Source organism: Monodelphis domestica, chromosome X, assembly GCF_027887165.1.
Source record: "Monodelphis domestica isolate mMonDom1 chromosome X, mMonDom1.pri, whole genome shotgun sequence".
NCBI classification, from domain to species: domain Eukaryota; kingdom Metazoa; phylum Chordata; class Mammalia; order Didelphimorphia; family Didelphidae; genus Monodelphis; species Monodelphis domestica.
Genome location: NC_077235.1, coordinates 12,561,084 through 12,576,433, shown reverse-complemented (window position 1 = coordinate 12,576,433; position 15,350 = coordinate 12,561,084). Strand labels below are relative to the sequence as shown.

At 36.3% G+C, this 15,350-nt stretch overlaps 1 long non-coding RNA gene across 2 annotated transcripts in view; it reads left to right on the top strand.

The window, feature by feature from the left end:
• Positions 1–1,463: 1,463 nt before the first annotated feature.
• LOC103098577 (uncharacterized) overlaps positions 1,464–15,350 on the top strand; it is a 75,084-nt gene continuing 61,197 nt past the window's right edge. For both annotated transcript variants that reach the window (XR_474896.2, XR_474895.2), the window contains exons 1-2: positions 1,464–1,531; positions 11,793–11,839. This is a non-coding gene — a long non-coding RNA (uncharacterized LOC103098577). The remainder of the gene's footprint in view (positions 1,532–11,792; positions 11,840–15,350) is intronic.

Below are 15,350 nucleotides of genomic sequence, written 5' to 3'. Positions count from 1 at the left end.
AAGAAAATGACAAACCAGTCTGGTATCTTTGCCAAACAAACGGAAAAACAGAGTCACAAAGATTTGGACATGAGTGAAATGACTCAACAACCACCATTTAACTAACAAATGGTCATAAGTTAACCTGGACACCATCATATACCATAATCAGAGGCTCACTTATGCTCTATTCCCTATGCAATACAATCATGAAGGATGAAGGAAAGTTGCCAAGAATCAAATGGTCACTGCCTCAATGTAAAGGATTCTAATAGTAATGGGGGGGTGGGAGTGGGAAGTGGCTACACAGGGTACCTCGTCCATCATTCTGATTTAAGACAAATACAGAAGACAAAGGAAAATGTTGGTCACTGGGGTGAAGCACAGCCTGCTTAGGCTGGTGCTCTGAGTGTCCCTGGTAGAATGAGCTGTCAAATACCACCTCACATCTAGGTAACTGTAAATGTAGTGGAGAAGAAGGCAAGAGAAGGGAATAAGTAGTTCCAAGCACTATACTATGCACTTTATAAATATTATTTCATTTAACCCTAACAATAACCTTGTTAAGTAGGTGCTTAAGGATTATCTCCATTTTCCGGATCAGGAAACTGAGTCAGAAGTTAGATGAATCACTCAGGATCACACAGTGTTGTGTCTGTTAAATATGAGCTCAGATTTTCCTGACTTGGGGCCTGGAGAGACTATAGTCAGGACTACAGTTAAGAGAAAGGTGTCTGGACCTTAAGACATAATTTTCCTAACTTCATCCTTTTGACTCTAGAAAACATATTCATGTCACAACAGGCTCCCTCTTTCTCCATATGGAGGCCAGACCTCTACCGGAGGCTGTTATTTTATTTTTCTAGGTTATACATCACTAGCAGCCACCCCGAACCTTCCTGCTACCAGACCCGGGCAAACTTTCTCTAATGTTACAGTTTGGCCCAATTTTGTGGAGCGTTCATGAGGTCCCCTCCCTTGGAGGTCTTCAATCGTTTAATTATGCCCTTTCCGCTACCTACAAATTCCCATGAACGTTGATCAGTTACAAATTTTTTTTAATTAAAATCTTGCCTTCTGCTTTAGAATTGATACTGTGTATTGCTTCCAAGCCTGGAGAGTGGTAAGGGCGATTCAATGAGTGTTAAGTGACTTGTCCAGGGTCACATAGCTATGAGGCTGAATTTGGACCCAAACCATAGAGCCACCAGCAGCAAGCCAGCCAGTGCTTCGGGTGAGGTATGTGGGTGCTAGGGAATAAAAGATTTGGACAGGAAAGGGCGTGTGTGAAAAAAAAAATCTCAAGAAGGCAGGGTTGTAGCTGGGAGAGTGGCAGGGGAACCATCCCACAGGTAGAAGCAGAAGAGGAGCACTAACTTGATGTGACTGATTACACAGGGACCAATCAGAGCAGTGGGCTCCAGTTTGGAGGCTGGGAGTAGCAGGGCGTGGCTAAGTAGCGCGAGACTTCCAAGGGGTGGGGCCAGAGCCGAAGCTTGGCTTTGGCTGAGGAGCTGTGAGAGTGTGAGGCTCTGCATTTTGTGCACCTTTGGTAAGTCCTTTTCTGAGAGCTTTGAAAAAGTTTGATGAGGAGGCTGTTTGGGGGCGGTGGTGGGGAGAAGAGCTCCAGCCTTAAAAAGTGGGACCAAAAGGGGCTTCTTATGGGGAGGCAATATTTCAACATATAGCGGGACTAAGCATGATGGGGGGGGGGGGGAAGGAGCAAGCCAATATGGCCGCCTTCGTCTAGGATAGGCCCTGGTGGTGGCACACTACTTTTGGCGGGAACCCCTAGATAGGGAGAATGCTGTGGTTTTCCGAGGTTTCTTCAAAGCTTTGGACAAAGTTTTACAAGCCATTCTTGAGAATGAGGTAGAGGAGAGAAAGAGAGGCAGGGAGATTGTGCTACACCGTGAATAGGCGGGAAGCTTGGCGGGGAGCCGCCCGCTTGCCTCTGCTCTCATCCTTGGTTTTATCGAAGTCTTGGATGAAGGCATAAATTTTGTCAGATTTGCCCTGACACAAAGCCAAGCAGCATGGTGAATTTTCCATTTGACAGATTTGGTATCCAAAAAGATCTTGATGGTCTGACAAAATGGGTGAACCGAAAACGATGAAACTATTTTGTGTTAAATGACTGGGGCCCCAATGTGGCTTTAAAAAATAAGCTTCACGCGTTCAGAACAGAAGTTATTCATATGCTAGACAGTAATTCACAGCCAAAAGATCTTAAGGTTCCGGGGGGCCACAAGCTAATCTGAGTCAATGATATGATGGGCAGTGAAAAAAAGGCATCTTAGCATCAGGCTTAATATTCATAGTTTTGGGTAGGTAACAATTCCACCGATTCCAGAACAACTACCTGGAATAGCGTGTTGAATCCTCATTCCTACATTTCGGGAAGGACCGTGGCAAAATGTAACAAAGAATTTATTAAATGTCCACTATGTCCTGGGTACTGTGTTAAACACTTAACACATATTTTATTTAATCCTCACAGTAACACCCAGAGACACATGCTATAATTAGCATTATTTCATAGATGGGGAGATAGAGGTTAAGGACAGGACCTCCTCAGGGGCATAAAGTTAGGAAGTATCTGAGTTTAGATTTCAATCCAGGTCCTTCTGACTCGGGCAGAATGTTCTATCCATTGCACCAATTAGCCTTTTGTTGTCCTTTGAGCCTTGTTTCATTTCCCCACTTCACCCCATTCCCCTTTACAGATGAGGAAACTGAGGTCCAGAATTGGAGTGACTCCCTCAAGACTATAATTGGACCTCATGCCTCAGTTTCCTCATCTGTAAAGGGGCATGGGGTGAAGTGGGGAAATGACACCATTTCTAAAGTTCCTTTGAGCCTTATGTTTATGTTCCTGTGATTAATCAAGAATTTAGAACTCAAGAGCATCTTAGAGATCTTAGAGTGTAATCCCATCATTTTACAGATGAAAAAACCAGGAGTCATAGTGGTTAAAAGATTTAGTCATGGTTAAAAGGACGTTGGTAAAAGAGTGGGGTTTTAAATCATGTTTTCTAATGCCTAATCTGTTTCTCTTTATATCACTCTATGTGCCAGTATAATATATATATTATATATATTTTATATATATATTTTTTATATTTATATATAGTATTATACATATATTATATATACATAATATAATATAGCTTATAGCATCTATGAACTGGTATCTGGAATGAATTTAACACACTTTGTGAAAATAACTCACTTTCTTTACATCTGTTGGGAAAATTGGTTATGAAATTGACTAAAAATTTTATATAACATCTAAATATGACCTGAATATTATTAACTAGATGAAACTAGATGATCATTCTTGATAAGCAAGAAAGAAACTGACTTGTCTAGCTGCCAAAGTTAGGGAAGAAGTCATGATATTGATTCCTGATCCAAACCTGATTTTAGCCGCACTGTTTCCCAATTTTCTAGCAATTTTTGTCAAATAGTGAGTTTTTATCCCAAAATCTGGGATCTTTGAGTCTACCAAACACTGGATTACTGAGGTCATTTACCCCTAGTCTAATCCATTGGTCTACCTTTCTATTTTTTAATTTTGATGATCACTGCTTTATAGTACAGTTTAAGATCTGGTAAGGTTATGCTACCATCATTCACATTTTTTTCATTACTTCCCTTGATCTTCTTGACCTTTTGTTCCTCCAGATGAATTTTGTTATTATTTTTTCTAGTTCTATAAAATAGTTTTTGGTAGTTTGATAGGTATGGCATTAAATAAGTAAATTAATTGAGGTAGGATTGTCATTTTTATTATATTAGCTCAGCCTACCCATGAGCAATTAATGCTTTCCCAATTGTTTAGATCTAATTTTATTTATGTGAAAAGTGTTCAAACAGTTCCTGTGTTTGTCTTGGCAGATAGATTCCCAAGTATTTTATATTGTCTAGAGTGATTTTTAATGGAGTTTCTAACTTTTGCTGTTGATTTTTGTTGGAAATATATAGAAATGATGATGATTTCTGTATATTTTGTATCCTGCAACTTTGCTAAAGTTACTGATAATTTCCACTACCTTTTTAGTTGATTTCTAGAATTCTCTAAGTAAACCATCATCTTCACACAGAATGATCATTTAGTTTCCTCTTTGCCTACTTTTATTCCTCCCATTTCTTTTTCTTCTCTAATTGATATAGCTAGCATTTATAGTACAATATTAAACAATAGTGGTGATAATGGGCACCCCAGCTTCATGCCTGATCTCATTGGGAAGGTTTCTAACTTATTCCCATTGCAGATGATATTTGCTGATGGTTTTTAAAAAATACTTCTTATTACTTTAAAGAAAGGCCCTTTTTATGCCTCTGCCTCCTAGTATTTTCAAAAGGAATGGGTATTGTATTTTGTCAAAGGCTTTTTCTGTGTCTATTGAGATAATCATGTGATTTCTGTTAGTTTGATTATTAATATGGTCAGTTATGCTGATGGTTTTCCTAATATTAAACCAGCTTTTCATTCCTCATATAAATTCCACTTGGTCATAGTGAATAGTCCTTGTGATATATTGCTGTAGTCTCTTTGCAAGTATTTAAGATTTTTGCATCTATGTTCATTAAGGGTCTGTAATTTTCTTTCTTTGTTTTTGGTCTCCCTGGCTTAGGTATCAATATGTCCCATATTTGTGTCATAAAAAGAATTTGGTAAGACTCCTTTGCTATTTTGCCATACAGTTTGTGTAGTATTAAGATTAATTGTTCTTTAAGTGTTTCGTAGAATTCACTTGTAAATTCATCTTGCTCTGAGGACATTTTCTTGGGAAGTTCATTGATGGTTTGTTCAATTTCTATTTCTGATATGGGATTATTTAAAAATTCTATTTCCTTTTTTGTTAATCTAGGCAATTTATATTTTTGTAAGTAGTCATCCATTTCACCTAGATTGTCAGATTTATTGTCACATAATATAATTGGACAAAATAGTTTGTAATGATTTATTATTATTTTTCAAGGACTTGAAAAAAGTATATTTTGTTGTTTATGTTGAAAAAATGCTTTAAATTACCAACGGTGGCCAATTGTTTTCCACCATGTCCAGGTTAGTCACATGAGTTCTCCCAGACCTTTAGTCTCCATAATTATATTGCTCCTTTAAGATAGGAATTATTTGTACAATACATGGAACCATTCAAGGCCATCATGCTGGGCTTTTTTTTTGATAGGGATATACAAGTGTAAGAGGAATTTACAGTAACTATTAAGTCACTTAGTAAAATTAGCAAGCTAAGTCATTATGTCCAAATTGATTTTCTCTCTTCCTTTTTCCTGCCCGTCAATCGTCAACAAGCATATTCTCTGTCATTATATATCACTTACAGACTGACAATCATGAGCTACCAAAATAATTTAGCCACCAAATCCATCATTTGGCTCATTACAGTGTGTCCAGCCACCACATACTTCATGTCAAGAAAAAAAAAGTACAGTAGAATTAAATAAATGCTTTTGTTCTTAAGAGAGGCCACACTTGGTTTTATTTTTTTCCCAAAAAGAAAGAAAAGGGAAAAAATAATGGGCATTCTCCTGAGCTCAGTGTCATTCATTTGTTACCTCTCCCAACTTTGTCCTCATTTACCATGGAATGAAAAAGTCTTAACTGTTGAAAGACAGAGAAAGAGTCCACCCTTCCTAGAATGTGATGAGCCAACAGCCCTTAGAGGAGGTTCGCAGCAGTGTTCTTCCCCTGACAGCCTTTGGATGGTGCTTTCTTATTTCATTATTCTTCTTGGGAGCCGGATCAAGTTCTTATGAGGGACACAGATTTCCCAAATTGTTTGTGTGCTTAGCATTCTAAACCTTCTCTCCTCTCCTCCCTGTAGACTTTAAAGTTACTGGTTTTCCCACTCCAACACTTTCTCCATTTTGTTCTTCTCTAGTTTCAGCATAAATTGAGGCTGTATTTCCTTTCCAAATCAAGAAGGATAATCATGATGAAATATTTATTAGGTTGTTAGGCAGTGGGTATTGGACTAGATACTCTATGGAATTAATACAAAGAACATATGGCCCCTTCCCTATGTGAGACTATTTGACATCCAAGGAATGGCAATACAGAGAGAAGTATTTATTTATAAATAAGAGATAAATGAGAAAGAGAAATATAATAGATTTATTTTTCTTTCTTTTATCGATGATTTTACTTTCCTTTTGTATTCCAAAATTATATTGCCATTCTGATCTACCCCATACATTCTCTTATAATAAAAACTGCAATAATTAAGCAAGTCTACAAACTTCACATTCAACTGAGTACACAAAATACTCTACCAAGAAGGAAGTATGGGGGCAGTTCAGTGGTTAGAGTGCCAAGCCTGGAGTCATGAAGACCTGGGATCAAAACTGGCCTCAGACACTTACTAGCTGTGTGATCTTGGACAGGTAACTTAACCCTGCTTGCCTAGCCCTTGCCCTTCTTTTTTAGAGTTGTTACTAAGACAGAAAGTAAAGGTTAAAAAAAAGATATGGTATAGCCTCAGTCATATGGGACCAATATTGATCATTACATCAGAGCAGAGTTCTATTGTCTTTCGTTAACCGAATTCATATTCTTGTAGGCATTGTGTATATTGTTTTGTGGCCTCCTTCAACTTTCTTTGCTGTCAGTTCCTCCAAGTACTTATATATTTATCTTAATTTCTAAGATGTCATTCCACACAGCGCAGTAATATTCCATTTCATTCGTCTAACCACAGTTTGTTCAGCCATTCTCCAATGGACTTTGTTTCTATTCATTTGCTACCACACAAAAAGAGCTGTGGTGGGCAATGGACCTAATTTTTTTTTGCCACGGATAGCGTGACTATCCAATAATTAGTATCATGGGCTCAATATAAAATATTATAAACAAAGTTACTAACTGACACAATTGAAAATTGTTTTCTAGAATGGTTAGACCAATGTACAACTCTGCTTTCTGGGCACTAATTTATCTGTTTTTCTGCAGCCTCTACATTTCTATCTTTTATCATTTTTATGAGCTGGACAGACATGACATGATACCTTTTATTTGTATTTCATTGTTAGTGATTTGAAGAATTTTAATGTAGTTGTTTATAGATTGAACTTCTTTTGAAAATTATCAATATCCTTTGGGTACATAATTATTGGAGAATGTACTTGGTCTTATAATTTTATGTAATTTTCACATATTTACAAACTTTTTCACATAAATTTGAAACTCATTCACTAGCTTCTGTTCTGATTATAGCTGCATTGATTTTATTCCTGTCTAAGTCTTCTAATTTTATGTAATTAAGAATGACTATTTTTTTTATGATTGCCTCTATCCTTTGGTGGATTATGAATTCTCCCTTTAACCGTAGTTGCAAAAGGCTCTTATTTATTTGTAATGTGATTTTTTGTCCAAAAATTAGTTCTGAACTTAATTCTTCCCAAATCATTTGCAGGTTGTGCCAGGAGATTTTTGTGGATTTGGGTGCCATTACCCAGTAACTTCTGTCCTTGTGCTTAATAAATATTGGGCTGTGATTCTTTTTTTTTAAACCCTTACCTTCCGTCTTGGAATCAATACTGTCTCCAAGGCAGAAGAGTGGAAAGGGCTAGGCAATGGGGGTCAAGTGACTTGCCCAGGGTCACACAGCTGGGAAGTGTCTGAGTCCAGATTTGAAACTAGGACCACCCATCTCCAGGCCTGTGGGCTGTGATTTTTGACTGTTTCTGAATCCTTTCTTTTCCATGTCTATTTTTCTGTTGTTGTTCAGTTTGGTATGACTATGTATAGCTTTCATGATGGAGATCCTGGAATGGTTTGCCATTTTTTCTCCAGTTCGTTTTACAAATGAAGAAAATCAAGCAAACAAGGTTAAGTGACTTGCCCAGGGTCACAAAGCTAGAGTCTGAGGCCAGACTTGAACTCAGGTCTTCCTGACTCTAGGCCAGTGTTGGGTTTTTGAGTTTGAGTGCCCAGAGGGCAAATTCATGCTGTCTGTGAGTCCCATGTATTATCGAATTATCAGAGAACACCTAGGGAGGAAGTGCTAGCTTTGGGTGGCAGAACAGGCAGGGCATGTGAAAAAGATTCTCAGGCACTGGGAAGAAGGGGAATGGAGCAATTCCCCAAGTGCCAGCTGAGCACATGTGCCAATAGTTTACCAACACTGCTCTTGGCCCACCGCTCTATCTACTATAGTGCCACTAAGCCACCCATTTTCTGCTGTTTAATCACTATTAGTTTTGATGGTTAATGATTTGTAATAAATTTTGAAATCAGTACGACATAGCCACCTTTTATTTTTATTTATTTATTTTTTAAAAACCCTCACCTTCCGTCTTGGAGTCAATATTGTGTATTGGCTCCAAGGCTGAACAGTGGTAAGGGCTAGGCAATAGGGATCAAGTGACTTGCCCAGGGTCACACAGCTGGGCAGTGTCTGAGGCTAGATTTGAATCCAGGACCTCCCATCTCTAGGCTTGACTCTCAGTCCACTGAGCTACCCAGCTGCCCCCTAGGCCTACTTTTAAAAAATTCCTTCCCTAGATTGTTTAGCCCTTTCCTTGCTCCAAATGAATTTTGCCATTAGTTGTTCAATAAGCATTTATTAATTGCTTACTACATTAAGCACTGGAAATACAAAGAAAGGCAAACAATAGTCCTTGTATTCAGGAAGCTTACATTCTAATGCAGGAGGTAACATGTACATGAGTAGGTACAAAGCATTAACAGCTAGAGTGATCCAGCTTTCCTGAAGGAGGCTAGTCACAAGTGAAGAACAGAGCATTCCAGGCAAGGGAGGTAGCCAGGGCAAAGACATGAGGATGGAATACGAAGTGGCTTAGTGGAGCTGGACTCCAGGGTGCATTGAGGGGTGCCGAGTGTAAGAAGACTGGAAAGATAGAAATGGGCCAGATTTGGAAGGACTTTAAATGACAAACAATACTGAAAGTAAGAGGATTTCATTGAGATTGTTCTGCACTTTAGAAAAATGATCTTGGCAGCTGTGGATTGGAATAGAGAAAGACTTGGAGCAGAGACACCAATTAGAATGAAGATACTGCATGAGCTTAGGTGAGACCTTGAGTTAGGATTGTGGCTGTCTGAGCAGAGAGAAAGGGACACATACGAGAAATACAGTGAACTTAGACAATACAAGATTTACCTGTGTGGGAGTAAGAGTAAAGATAAAAATATGATACTGAATTTGGGAGCCTAAGTGACTGGGCAGGTGATAATATCCTCAACTGTAATAGGGAAGAAGGAGAATAGAAGTTCTGTTTTGGAAAGATTTATTGAGTTTCGGATGATTATGGAACATTCAACGTGAGATGTCCGAGAAGTAATGGAGACATGTGACTAGAGCTCAAGAAAGAGAGTAGGGCTGGATATATAGATCTAGGTGGGAATCATGTTCATAGAGATGATAGTGAAACTCATGGGAGCATATAAGATTAATATGTGAGATAGTAAGGAGCCTAAGAGGTCTAGGACAGTGCCTCACAAGATACATGGCATGGATGATGAACCAACAAAGAAGACTGAAAACAGGAGCAGGTGAACAGATAGGAGAACCAATACAGACACAAAAACCTATAGTTGAGAGACAACCTAAAAGGAGAAGGTGAATTACTATGAGACTCCACAGAAAAGTTAAGACAATTGTTTTTCTATTTCTATAAAGTAATTCCTTGGTAGTCTGGCACAATCCTAGATCTATAGATTAATCTGTAGTGTATCATTTTTATTATGTTGGCATTGCCTAACAATGTTCAATTATTATTTCTCCAATTAAAAAGGAATCATCCTTTCTTTTTCTGTAAAATGTTCTGCTGTTGGAGTCAGAATGCAGATCCAAGCATACTATTTTTCACTTTAGGTTATTTGTGTTTTTATTTTAGGGTTTTGGTTTCATATGAGTACTCTCTTACGACAGTGACCAATATGGAAGTATGTTTGATATGATAATACAGTATAATCTACATCAAATTGCTTACCATCTCTTGGGGAAGGAGATGGGGACAAAAATTGTTATTAAAAGTAATTCAAAAAATAACACATATAAAAAAGAATGTTCTAATACTTTTATATGTATGAGACCTGTATAGATCTTGGAAAGTTAGCCTTTTCCAAAGATACATAATGATTTTTGCAGTTATTTTGCATGTAATCCCTCGTGGAATTTATTTTATTTTTATTTTCTAAAACCCTTGCCCCCATTATAGAAACAATACTAGTTAATTCTAAGGCAGAAGAGCAGTAAGGGCCAAGCAGTTGGTGTTAAGTGACTTGTCCAAGGTCACACAGCTAGGATGTATCTGAGTGAATTTGAATCCAAGACCTCCCATCTCCAAGCCTAGCACTCTATCTACTGTGCTACCTAGATGCCTTTTCCTCCTTGCTTTTAGAAGTACTATATAGAAATACTAATGATTTTGTGGGTTTTTTAATATCCCACACTTCAGTGGACCATTTAGGATCTTCCTCGAATCAAGAATTTGTTGAGATTATCCAAATTAAATCAGCTTGAATACAAAAAAGTCAGTGTAAACATATGAAAAAGTGAGGATGGATAGAAATAGATGGGAAAACATTGCTCAAGAAGAAGGAATAAAAGAGGCCAAAGATCTGTGGATTACATTGAGGCCTCATACCTCTATATCACAAGCACTTTCTTTAAGGAAAAAAAATGGTAGGCACTAGACAAGAGGAGGACCAAATGGCACTATGAAGAAAAATGGATTATAGTCAGTAAGAGACTCTACTACTAACTCCTCAGAGCTAAGATTGGAAACTGAGACCTAGGGTTGTTGCTCAACATCACACAAGTAGTAAATACTGGAAGCAGGATTTAAACCCAGGTCCTTTGATTCTTGATCCACTATTTTTCTCTTATGCTATGATGACTTTAATCAGTCTTTAAAAACATTGGCTCTAAGAGTCATTTGTAAATCTATCTGGACAAAATTTTTTTTTAACTTTGGTAATTCATTTTTGGCTACCTTGATTTCTCTTGTGATACTGAGTGCTTTTAGTATCACTAGTTCTTCTTTGGGGTATTTTATATTTTTGTAGCTAATTATTTCTTATAAAATTTCATTTTTCTTGGAATATTTTTATGAACAGTTGCAAAATAAAGTTAAGGGAATGAGAAGAACATACATAATAACAGTGTACATCAGTGTAAATGAAAGAGCAGGTCTTAAAAAGTCCAATTCTGAATAAAACTAATAATAATGATAATGAATTAAATATAAATAATTTAAAAGACCCTAGAAAGCAGAAAATACAAATTTCCTCTTTGTTAGACAGTAGATAATAGAGGTAGAATGCGGCATACAGTTGTCGTCACTGTGTTTTTGTTTTTTAACTGAATTCCTTTGATACAAAGAGGGTTTAATTTCTTGGGAGAGAAGGATGGAATACACCCAGAAAATACCAGAATGCATAAACTAAACCATCATTATAAGTTTTAAAAAATAAATACATGAAATATCACTTTCTTTTTCATTGAATTGTGTTATATAAAAGTTTTTTTTTTATAATTCTCAATATTTGTTGTGAATTTACTTTTATTCTCATTTTGTTATTTTGGAAAACTGTTTTCCTTATTCTTTGAGGATGAAATTAGATAATAGTTTTGTCAATTTAAAAAGGATTGTTTTCTTCATTGGTTCGAGAGCCTTTTACCCCCCAGTTTATTTTAAATTTCTCCTCTTGTTTTCCATATTTCCTTTCTTGTACTTATTTTGGGGTTCTTAATTTGTTTTTCCCCTAAAATTTTAATTGTATGTTTGCTCATTAATTTTTTATATGATGTTTTCAGAGAGATCGTCTTCCTCTGAGGAATTTCATTGCATCTAATCAATTGTGGTAAGTTGTTATCACTATTTTTCCTTTTACCTTAATTATTTATTGTTCTTGTGGCTTTATTTTGCTTTGACTAATTCATTTTTTAAAGTATGTTGTTTTCCTTAGTCTCTATTTGGGTTTGTATCTTCTGCTCATGTTTCTGTTACAGATTTTAAAATTATTATGTTATGATCTATACAAATTATGTGTTTAATATTCTTGCCTTTTTATATTTACTTATGAATTCTTTATACACCAGCATATGATTAGTTTCTATAACAGTACTGCATGATGGCAAGATATATGTATATTCTTTAATATTCCAACTCAGAAAACATCATAGCTCTCTAATGTAATTTTTTCAATAATCCATCCCACTATTCAGTTTTAGTTCATCTTTATTAGATTTATCTGGCTCTGAAAAAGGAAAATTCAAGTCTTTTACAATTATTGTGTCTTTTTGGCAATTTAGTTTATTTTTCCTTTAAGAATGAAGATGTTGTGTCATTTGGTGCATGGATGCTCAAAGTTCTATGGTACCTTTTAGTGTAATTTCCTGTTTCTTCTGACACAATTAATTTTTCATTTTTGTCGTGAGTGAAAGCATGCTTATAACTCCTTGATTTTTTGGAACCACCTGAAGTATAACACATTTAGTTCTCGCATTTCATATTCATCCTGTATGCATCTTTGTGTTCATTTTTCTTGAATTTATCAAGTTGTTGCATTTTGTTTTCCTCTGCATTCTACCATTCATTTTCACTTGCTATATATAATGAGTCTAATCCATTCACACACTGGGGAAAAATTTTTAAGTTTATGCACCTCATGGGCAGCTAAGTGGCTCAGTGGATTGAGAGCCAGGACTAGAGGTGGGAGATCCTGGGTTCAAATCTGACCTCAGACACTTTCTAGCTGTGTGATTCTGAGCAAGTTACTTAACCCCAATTGCCTTACCCTTACTTCTGCCTTCAAATCAATAGACAGTATTTTTTCTAAGATGAAAGCTAAGGATTAAATAAAAAGTCAATGCACTCCTGCATTAAATTCTGTTATTAATTTGAACTTTTTCTTTAAAATTATTTTGTCCCTATAGTTTATTTTATTTAAACAGATTTCATCCCTGTCTTCAACCATGGGCTCTTGATTATCTTACTTATTAATAAGTGAGTTTACTTTGGTTGTTTTTCTCTCTCCAGATTTTTCTTTCTTTCATATTTCTCCTGAAAAGATAAGCGTTTAGTCCAGAATCTTCTTAGCCCTTCCTCGCTACCTTTTTAACTCTACCATCTTCCTCCAGGATACAATTTGTATAGATATTGTTTTCTCTTTTCACATCATATTTTTAAAATAGCTTATTTTTTTCAAGTAATAAGTATTTTAAGAAAAATTATCTCCCCATTACCTCCACTACCAAATGGCAAATCTAAAAAAAAGGAAAAGAAAAACAAAGCCCTTAATACATAGCAGTACAGCAAAACAAATTCCTAAATTAGCCATGTTGGAAAATGCTTGTCTCCTTCTGAATTTCAAGTTGCTCTCTGTTTAAGTACCTCTCAATCAGGAGGTGAGTGGTACATTTTATCTTCATTCTTTTGGATTCATGGGTCATCACTGATCGCCATTTTAAAGTTGTTTTTCTCAATAAAGCTGTCATTGTATAAATTATACTCCTATCTCTGCTCACTTCACTCTATATAATTTTATAAAGATCTTCCCAATTTCCTCTGAAATGTCCATTTCATCATTTCTTGTGACACAACCCTTAGTTTTGGTTTGGCAATATTTTTGTAGATATCAGTGCTTTTCTTTTTTAATCTCTTAGAAGTAGAGGTCTAGCAGTGATGTAATTATAAATTTTATATGTAGTTTACTAACTCTTTGAATTATACTTCCAAATTGCTTTACAGAAATGGCTAGATTAATTAACAGCTCCACCAACAATGCATTAGTGCTTCTGTTGTCCTCTTGGCCCCTCCAATGCTTGTTATTTTCACTTTTGTCATCTTTGCCAATCTGAGGGGGTATCAGGTAAAACCTCAGACTTGCTTTAATATTTATTTCTCTAGTAGTAATTTGGAACATTTTTCATAGGACTATTGATAACCTAGATTTCTTTGCTTGATAACTTTTGTTGGTGTGGTGCTGCATGCCTGGAATCCTCCTGTCATTGAAGAACAGGAACATTGCAGACCAGTACGAACCATAACATCTGGCACATAAAGATGTGTTAACTGACTGGTTGAACAGAAAAGGCAGAGAGGGTGGTCATGGGTGGGGGAGACCAATTCAAGTATTCACGCTTTGTCAACTTGATCTAGACTACAAAGGGGGAAAGGGAAGTAGGCAGTTTCAAAGCAAATTGCAGAGACCTTCATGTTCTGATCTATAGTGAAGTGAACAGAAATAGAACAATTTTCACAATGACAACATTTTAGAGAAAACAACTTGGAAAGACTTCCAAGTACTGACTAATGCAATCATTTCATGCGTCCAGAGGACTAAGATGAATCACAACACCCACCTCCTGCCAAAAAGGTGATGGATTTAAAATGCAGAATGAGATACATTTTTGGCCAAGGCCAAGGAGGGAAATTGTTTTTCTGGACAGTGTATGTTTGATGGGAGGGTTTTTGAAAAAAAAATGTTCAGTTGGGGAGAGGAAACAAGAGTTAATGTTTATAAAAAGAATTGCAAATTTATAGTTCTTTTTATCAAGAAGTAAATAGTCAAACATTCAAGTGAACTTATGATCCTTCACCTGGTCATGTAGGAAAGATATATCTGGGACATAAGCATATAAGCAATCTCTTCCTCCATTATTTCATTGTAATACATTTCATGACAATTTTAAAAATAATACCTAAACTGTTTCCCCAAAAGAGAGGGGGGACTATTTAGCTTTAAGATGAATGGAAATCAAACAACAAGAATTTATCAAGAGCCTGCTATGTAACAAGTCCTATGTTAAGTATTAGGAGTACAAAAACCTCATCATTAAGCTGAAAATGCTCTCTATAAAGTTACCAGTGGCCAAATCTAATGACCTCTTTTCAGTCTTCATCCTTCTTGATTTAACATTGCCAGTTACCCTCTCCTCCTGGATACTCCTTCCTGTCTATGTTTTTGTGCCACTTTTCCCTCCTGGTTCTCCTCCTACCAGCCTGACCACTCCTTTTCATTCCCCTTTGCTAATTATTCATTTAGGTAATACCCACCAACCATGGATTTCAGATCCCAAGATTCTGAAATGAGCCCTGTTCTTTTTTCCCTCTTTATTGTCTCACTTGATCTTATCAGCTTCTGTGGGTCCAATTATAGGTACACAATTATCAATATATAGAGATATAGCTATAGATTTAGTCCCAAGTCTCTTCTGAGCTCAGTTCCATATTAACAACTATTTTTGGATATGTCATGCTATAAGCTCTAGAGATATTGCAAACATATATATTCAAAATAGAATTTATTTTATTTCTCCCTAAAATTTCCCCATAAGTTCCCTCTTACTGATGAGGCATCACCATCCTCC